The following is a 9,752-nucleotide window of genomic DNA, read 5'->3' as shown; positions in this document are numbered from 1 at the left end:
TCTATATCTCTATCTCTCTCTCTTTCTCTGTTTCTCTCTCTCTCTCTCTCTCTCTACCTATCTATCTATCTATGTATCTGTCTATTTCTCTCATGGATAGAGAGAGATTTTTAGGAGATATCTCTCTCTCTCTCTCTCTCTCTCTCTCTCTCTCTCTCTCTCTCTCTCTCTGTAGAGACATACACAAACACACACACATAACCTATTGGTTCTGTTTCTCTACAGACCCTGACTAAAATAGTATTATAACTCTAAGACAATTCTTTTTTTTTTTTTTTCTGGAGAAAGCAAATAGGAAACAAGAGTTTCTCTGTAAGAGAAAAAGAGACAAAAATATAAAGAGAAGGTAAGGAAAAGCTTTATTCTGTGGCATTTGTGTAGAAAATATCATTAAGAACTCATGATTATTTTGAAAACATAGCTCCCAGCTTTCTTCAATGAAGTGGCCAGTAGTAATGAGTACACACAACACCTGGATTTTGGTTTCTAAATGCCATTCCCCACTAAAAGAAACCAGGGCCCCTGAAGGAATGGCTGATTTCAGATGTGGACCAGAGAAAACAAGAGATGAGCCTGGGACAACTTGTACCAGGAAACAAAGCAGTCTACAGAGACTCATGGGGTCACATTAAAAGGAACCAACTGAAGGGGCTCCCAATGGTGAAATTTAAGACAATCTAAACATTGAAAAAATGATGATCATTGTGTATAACAAATTAAATTTCTAAAATCATATATAATGATATGCAAAGTGTGGAGGGGGAAGGGAGGATGAGGGAGAGAAAGAGAAATGGAGGTGCAAGAGAGAAAGCTCTTCATTTACAGGATGCCAACTAATAAATACGGACTGGATTATAGAATATTAAAAATCATCAATTTGCAGCCCCCAATATAATAATTCATTCAGGCAGATATCATCATGGATTTTAAACCTTTGGGCAAAATATTGCTAGAGACAGGATCTCCACACAATCTCAAAGTCCTCCTTCCATTAACCAATTTCAAAAAGAACACCCCCCCACACACACACACACACAGTAGAGGGATATGGTGGCCACAACCTTAGCCCCAAATTCAAAGTTATATCACAAATATTAGAACAATCCAACATCATTGCCTCTTGATGTGATGAAATAGCAAGTCCTCAACATCACCTACATAATATTCTTACCAAAATCACTTAATCTGAATCTCGTCATACATCTAGACTTTACTCCGAGTCACAGGAAACACACGGGAACTACCAAGAACAGAAGTAAACAACACCATGAGCAGATCAGTTCAGAAGGTGGGATATTGTACAAGACAATTAGCCCGAACTCTTCAAAACATACACTGTCATGAAGACATAAAAGGAAGGAGACTGCTGTATCATAAATAAACGTAAAGTGCTAACAGCCACATGCAAAGCTTGACCTTTAATAGGATCCTAAATTGAACAAAAGCATACAGACTACATGTGGGATGACATAACGAAATGTTCATTTGATAAAGGATGATATTATAGTTACAAAGGAAAACATTCCAATTCTAAGGAGATTCGTGCTAAACTATTTAAAGGCGAATTATTGTGGTAACGACCATTTACTTTTAAATAGTTCAGCAAAGAAAAGTGGAGCTCTATAGACATAAACCTGTAGAGAACAAGAGAGGGAGAAGGTGACAGAGGAAGTGCGGGCGTGCACAGGAGCGAGAGCACACAAACGGGGCCGGACCGGTGAGGCCAGGCCAAGGGCATAAAGGTTTCATTTTTTGACTCTTTTCATTTTTCTGCAGGTGTGAACATTTTCAAAATGAGAAGTCAGGGGGAAAGAACTGATGATAATACCTTTGAAAAATCAGGTTAAGCTGCTACATGAAAGAGAAGTGATTGATCGTGTGCTCAGATGAGAACAGTCACTCGCCCACAGCTGGGAGAAGCACGCCCCGTTGCTGTCACGGTTCGCTCTGAGTGTGCCTCATTAATTTAACAGGGCAAATCTGATCCACGTCCTCCTGAGCAATCACTACAAAAGCAAGGAGCGCTTTTCCAGGGCAGCCAAGGTTCCAGAAAGGCGCAGCCTGCAGGATGAGAGGATCTGTTTTCAGAACAAAGGGCCGAGAGGTAAATAAATAGGGCTCGCCCTTAAAAGACCATCCAAGGCTATGTCGATGGCACAATCAGGATGTGAAAACAACAGAGCGAGTGCAGGAATAGAAGCGTGTGGCTGCAGGAAGAAACATGGGCTCTAAAATGGGAGATTAAAATAATTTACTGCATGAGAAGGCTGTTTCTCAATTTCCAAGAGAATATTTTGGCTATTGTTGATGGAAGACTTTCTGCGTCTTCACAGTGTGTTCTGATTCTTTCCCTTGTCTCTACCCTCCCCCACGCCCCCACATGCTTGATTATCTCCAAAACCTCTGCTCCCCTCTCCCTCCTCCACAGCACTCAAAAGAAATACTTGGCAGATACTTTTTCCAGAGCTCACTCAGGTTTTTCAGGCCCAGCCTCTCCCTGAGAAGCCTCTTCTGTTACTGGGGATGGGAAAGAACCACACATAACCCTAAGAGATTCCCAACTAAGCACAAGGAATCGTGGTTTCAAAGCATGAGCCGGAATTACACACACTAGCCCCCTTATCTGTGGGGGATACATTTCAAGACCCCCAGTGGATGCCTGAAACCACAGATAATACCAAACCCTATACATACTACGTAGATACTGTTTTTTCCTATACATACATAGCTATGATGAAGTTTAACTCATAACTTAGGCATAGTAAGAGATTAACAACTAATAACAATATAGAACAAATACAACAATATACTGTAATAAAAGTTATGTTAATGTGGTCTCTCTTTCGCTCTTAAAACATCTTACCGCTCTGTACGCACCTTTTCACGGCTTGTCTCTGGCATATCTGACTTGCCAGCATCACTATTCTTGTGATTTTGGCCCATTATTGAGAAAAATGAGGGAGACTTGAACACCACACCTGTGATACCACGATCTGATAACCCAGAGGCTACTCAGGGACTAACAGGCGGGGGCGTCTTCAGCGTGGAGATGCTGGACCAAGGGAGGCGTCAGGTCCTGGGCTGGGCGTCGCAAGATTCCATTGCCCGACTCAGAACAGCACACTATTTAAAACTTAGGAATTGCTTATTTCTGGAATTTTCCACTTAATATTTTTGGACCTCAGTTGAGCACAATTAACTGAAACCATGGAAAGCAAAACTGTGGATAAGGGGGGGACTACTATATTTTTTCAGGTTCCCTGCTAGATTGACTATTTTTAATATGCTACAAGCAAAATCTTGGCAACGTTAAAAAGGTACGGGCAAAGCACGTTGGTTTAAAATATATACACATGCTGGAGTTCACCCTTTGGGTAGGAGACCCCGTATCTATATTTCTACACTCAGCGGTGCAATGAAGAGTAGACAAGACTTGTCAATGCTGGTTGAAAAGCCCTTCACGGAAGAAAACAGGCCAGGGCACCCTGACGCTTCACTTCCTCCCATGAAATCTTTTCAAAATATCTTCTACTACAACTTTTCATAAACATATTTCCTTGAAAGATCAGATAATAAATATATTGAGGTCAGGCATAAGATAGCTGCTTGTGTATAACCCAACAAGTACCTATTTTCACAAAGTCCCAAGTGCTCGGTGGGTACTCAATATATACACACTTAATACAGCCTGAAGCACTTCACGCTTCATTTCATACTGGAGATACGGCTTTTCTGGATGAATACTTGTTGGATAGTAAACTCACTAAATCTTTTCCCTTTTCCCTAAGCTTCCCTCTGGACCTTAGATGTCCAGAGCCAAATTTAAAGCCCAATGTCTACCAGTGTGATCTGAGCCATAATACCTTGAATTTGGGGTACCACTTCTGCACGACTGGTTACTTTATATTGGTTGTAGTTTTGAAAGCTGCCTGGAATTCTTCTGAGAGTGAGAAGGTATATCATGGATGAAGAGAACACTGGCCGAACCTAAGACGTAGCAGAGGCTGCTCAGGCTCTAGGATGTTTTCAATTTGTAGTGACCCCTAGAATGCTTTTTGCCAAGTATCAGGGATGTTGTACCAAAGACCACCAGGCCTGAACCCATATTCAATGTAAGAACAGCAAATTCCTGGAAAGCAGCTCTCAGATGGCAAAACCAATAAATAAAGATGCCCTTTGGCTTCCTATGGTGCATAAACTGCATCAAGGAACAAGGAAGGCATTGCAACAGCACATCCCCTGCCACAGATCTTCATGCCTTTTTATGATGCTCAGACTGTGCCTGGGAACCTGAGAGAAATAGGTGCTAATTGTGCTGGACACTTGATATACACTGACGCCATACTCTCCATGACTATCTGTAATAGAACATTATTATTTCATTTACACACAAGGACAGTGAGGCTCATGGACAATAAGTCACCCAAGAAAATGGCAAAGCAAGAGTTAAAATCTGGAGTGGGTGACTGACAGTCCTGGCTCATTGAGGCACATCTGCAGGACCCTTGCCTCCATTTCTCCATATGTCACATGTGTGAATGTCACTTCTTCTTCGATCCCTGGTGAGGCGGCTACATGGAGTTTATAAAGCATTCTAATTCTTTGGAGGAAAAAGTCTTAAAAACATAAAGCATGTGCAATGAGGGCGAAGAACCACTGGACAACTGACCGCCTGGTTTGACTTTGGTCCCTGTGAGAATTGAGGAGTAAATGTCAAACGATGGATCTTGCTCTCTGGCATCCGTCGATGTCACAAAAGTCTGTGGAAACTATAGAAAAATTCTGCAGACTTTTTTGACCAGGGCCTTTAAATGCTTCCGTGAGGCCCACCACTGTGTTAACCACAGAGCTGGTGCCCTGAGCTGTCAGCCCTGTAAAGGAGCCTTGAGCTTGGGCAGAGGCAGGGCATGGAGTACCCTCTCCACTTTGGAGCCCTGGTTCTCAGCCAGGGCTGCGATGCTGTGGGGACTGCACTGATCAGCTGATGCAACACTTGGAGCTCCCCAGGGGACCCTCGGTGAACCTGCTTTAGAGCTTGTGCCTTTCACTTCTCAGACCCCCCAGAGCAATCTCAGGAGGTGTGTTCCAAAGCATTCACCTTCCTCTCTGAATAGAATTTTTATGCTCTCATTTTTCTAGTTAAGCTCCAACCCTTTTCCCTCCTTTTGGATCCCTCTCTCCTCTCCTATACTGATATGATTGACACTGGTCTCTTTAAGTTCTCATCTATGCTATGCTCTCTCCCATCACCAAGATTTTGTACAGTTCTCTCTGCCTGGAACACTGGAATACTTGTCTGCACCCAGGAAGACTTTGACTTCCAAGTAATTCTAATTTAGTTAAGTCATCACTTCTGAGAAGGCCTCTTGACTTCTCTAGAGAGTTAGGCCTCTGCTGTGGAGCTCTGCTACCGCCCTGTGGTTCTTTAACTTTTATCACTGTATAATTGTTATTTAGACTCCCAGCTCTTTGAGGGCAGGTGCCACAGTTGCTGTGCAATGTCTAAATAATGCCTGGCACAGAGCAGATGCTTAATAACTAACTGTCTGATGAATGAATCTCTTTTAAAGAATAAAGATCTGACTCAGACTGAGGCCATAACAATAATAATAAAATGTCCTCAGGTTTATGCAGCTCTTCAAAGTTTAAAAAAATGCTTTCAATAATTCTACGAAAACATATTTGATAACCTGGATCAAAATGGATCAATTGCTTGAAAGACACAATTTGCCAAAATTCACACAAGAAGAAATAGAGAATCTGACTAGGCCTATATCTATTTTAAAAAAAATAGAGTCATTAATTAATAACCTTCCAAAACAGAAAGCATTAGGCTCAGGTGGGTTCACTGGTGAATTCTACAAAACATACCAACTCTCTACAACCTCTGCAGAGCTAGTCGGATTGTTTGATTCAATAGTGTTGATAAGCAACGTCAGATTTTAAGCCCTGGAAGTGCTGAACCCTCACCCAAAAAGATATACAGATAGTAAATAAGCACATGAAAAGATGTTCCACATCATATGTCATCAGGGAAATGCAAATTAAAACCACAACAAGATACAACTACGCACCTTTTAGAATGGCAAAAGTACTAAACGATGACATCACCAAACGCTGGCGAGGATGTGGAGCAACGGAAACTCTCATTCACTACTGGGGAGAATGCAAAACGGTGCAGCCGCTTTGGAAGACATGTTAGCGTACTTCTAAACGTACTCTCGCCATATGATACAGCAATAGCGGCCCTTGGTATTTATCTGAAGGGGTCAAAAACTTGTATCCACACAAAAACCTGCACATGGATATTTCTAGCAGCTTTACTAATAATTGCCAAAACTGGGAAGCAACCACAACATCCTTCAGCAGGGGAACAGATTAATAAACTGTGGTGCATCCAGACAACGAATATTATTCAGCGCTAAAAGGAAATGAGCTATCAAGCCATGAAAATACACGGAGGAAACTAAAATGCGTATTACGAAGCGTATTATGTGTATTATGTAGCTAGCCTAAAAAAGCTACATACTGTACAATTTCTACTAAACAACATCTCTCTCTATGGAGAGAGTAAAATAATCAGTGGTTGCCAGGAATTTGAGTAGGGAGGGATGAATATGGAGCACACGAAGGATTTTTAGGGCAGTGAAAATTCTGTTTGACACACATAGAACCACATAAAACCACGCCAAGAGCGAACCTGAATGTAAGCTATGAACTTTGGGTGATAATGATCTATCGATGCAGGTTGAGCAGGTCTAACAAATGTACCACTCTAGTGGGGGATGTTGACAGTGGGGAGGCTGTGCATGTGTGAGGAGGGCAGGGGGTTCATAGACGACTCGGTACCTTCTCAATTTTGCTGTGAACTTAAAATTGTTCTAAAAAATTATCTTTAAAAAAAGTGCTTTCACATACATTATTCTTATAACCCCATAACGTATGTGTTTTTAATAGAAGGCCCACTTTTTTCTTCTTCAAATTTTCCATTCTTATTAGTGTATTTTTGCTTTGAAAGTGGTAGCAATTCCATATTCCCACCTCTATATAATTTTTCATTTAGATAACTGACATTTATTTAGGTTTAATAGTATCATAGTAGGCACTTTTTTTATTTTTTATTTTTTAAATTTAAAACACAGAGAAAGATCTTTTATTTAAAACATGGAAAAATAATTCCAGTTTTACACATGAAGAAATAAGTCTAAATGGCTTGGAAAACTCTAGGCCCATACTAAACCCGGGCTGCTGACGCCGCGGTCATGGTCTTATTGGTAGGCCACAGTCACATGTAATAAGATACGCCACACGGGGCACCTCTTGATGCATCACTCCCAGGCCACATTGCCATTGGTAACCAGCCCACAGCTGATTCCACCCACATAACAGGAGTACAATAAGCCAGAGATTTCCCAAATTTTCAATTCGTAGATTCCTTCCACAGGGTAAAATGTACGTCATTTTAAATGTCCCCGTTTTTGGCAAAAGCAAAACTGTCAAGAATGACCAGCGTGGTTGGAGTGGCTTTGTTGAAGCACTGGTGTAGTGATCGTATAAAATCATCACTTTGTGCCCCCAAAGGATTTAGGACATAGTTTTAATACAGGACTATAACCCAGATCATCCTAAAAAGCAGCTCTACAGACTCCAAGTGGCCCTCAGACTACAGGCCCTTGACAATTGTGGGTTTGATAAGACACAGGCCAGAAGAAGAGTTCAGATACCCTCGCCGTGGGGCTTCCCTTGCCTCTGCAGTCCATCCGCCACAGGGGAGAGGGCCATGTGTCCCTCCCAGGGCGATGCTGGTGCTGCTGCAGCACATACGCCACCTGACTGCGGGCTTCTGGGAGAGACAGATCTCCAGTGCCGAAGTCCCCTCCGTTCCATCCCTAAAGCTGTTCCAGCCCCAAAACCACCCCATGATTTTTCTTGTTTAAATGAATAAATGGTAATTTAAGGTACATTAGACAACCAGCAGTGGACTAATACCATCTCCAGATGCCTCTCCTCCTCAAGGATGGGACTGGCATGTAAGACGCCCATCACTGGTACATGGGACTAGAGTAACCTGAAGACAGAGAAAGGGACTCTGCAGAAGGAGCTGTAGTAAATATGGTGATTCCCCCATGTGGTGATTCCCCAAATATGGTGATTCCCCTTTTGGAAATGACTCAAAAACAACAGGGATAAGAAATAGAAACTCAGCCAAGAGAGAACCGTCACCTGAACCACAGTGCATAGGGAAGGGATAACCAAAGCAGGAGAGGACCAGAAGAGGCATGAAGCTCCAAAGGAAAAGGCAGACGGGCACGAATCTCTGGCAACACTGGTGCTGCTCAGCTCTCAGGTCCCTGAGAGGCTCAGCCATCAGTCACTTGGATCAGGTGTTGGGTAAGCATAGGCCCTTCCTTGGACCTCCTTAGCCTGAGATTTTAACAAGCCCAGGAGGCAGCACTGAAGGGGAAACACATAGACAAGGCTTTGTTCCCAAAAGCAGTGGCGAAAAGGTTACGGGCTCACAGACCCTGATCAAAGCATCCCTGCTGGCCTGGAGCATAATTCTAATCTCTCCATCACATGAGCCTCCTGGAAAAAGCTGGCCTAGGAAATACTCACTTCACTGAAAGATGAGGAATACTTGCAAAAGAAGCCACTCAGCAATCAGATCCGGAGAATCTGGGCTCTGCTAAGATATTGGCCATGGCTCACTGTTCAGGCCAATGGGCCTCTCTTAATTCCAAGCAAGACCCTGACTCTAACTTTGTTCTGGACCTTTCAGAGTGAAAGGACACCACCGCTCCGTTCTGACTCTCGAATCTGACACTAGGGGTATTTTCCTCATCCTCAGCAGAGTCAAGTAAACACACAGTCAGTAATTCAAGAGGATGATGCCACAAAGTAGGACTTGAATGAGCAAGAGGGATGTGGATCGTGAGCCCAAAATGAGCTGCTCATGGAGCGTCCACTCCCAGAAAGTGAGGTCTTTGCTGAGCAGCTACTGCGAGAGCCAGAGTTTGTCTCCTTCCTGAGTGGATGCTAACTGGAAATACACTGGCTATCAGGAGAGGACACACACTTTTGGAAAAAAAGAAAAATGCCCATCATGGCTGTTTAACATAAGACCGCTCAGGGCAGAAGCTGGCCACTCTGTGTCAGGTGGCCAGATCATACGCGACTCTAGCTCTCAAGCTCAAGACTTTGTCTGGGTTGGGGGCGAAAAAAACGCAGTGGGACCTGGGCCTGAGCACTCCTCCCATGTTCATGAAAAGTAGGGGGCAGGACAGGGAAGCTGGGGGCATCATGTAGAGGGGAGGATGCCCCTGAGGTCACAGACTGAAAGGGAACCTGGCCCTTTCCAGTGTCTGGGAGGCACATTTAAAACTTATCTCATAGATTAAATGCTTAGGTAGTAAATTTACCTTTTCTTCTTTTTTCAGGAGCTGGGGAGAACGGGAAGAGAAGGAAAGCCAATAAAAAATCTGATAACCCTTGAATTAGGTGTCTTCGCTCTACTGGAAGAAAATATTTAGCTATTGGACTAAAACTCAAAAATCCTTAGCATAACAATAAATAAAGCACAGTAGACAAGTCCCCCAGGGGAGGTCTGTGCACTTGATCCAAAACTGCAAATGCAAACTTGAAACCTCTTTGAAGTCTTAAGCTTGGTCTTTGAAATTCATCCAATTTTGCATTCTGCCCATTAATGTTTATTTTAATATGAAAATAATATTCTTTCTCCTCCAAAATCTCCA

Source organism: Pteropus alecto, unplaced genomic scaffold, assembly GCF_000325575.1.
Source record: "Pteropus alecto unplaced genomic scaffold, ASM32557v1 scaffold269, whole genome shotgun sequence".
NCBI lineage: Eukaryota > Metazoa > Chordata > Mammalia > Chiroptera > Pteropodidae > Pteropus > Pteropus alecto.
The sequence above is the reverse complement of the archived record's forward strand: the minus strand, read 5'-3'. Positions refer to the sequence as shown.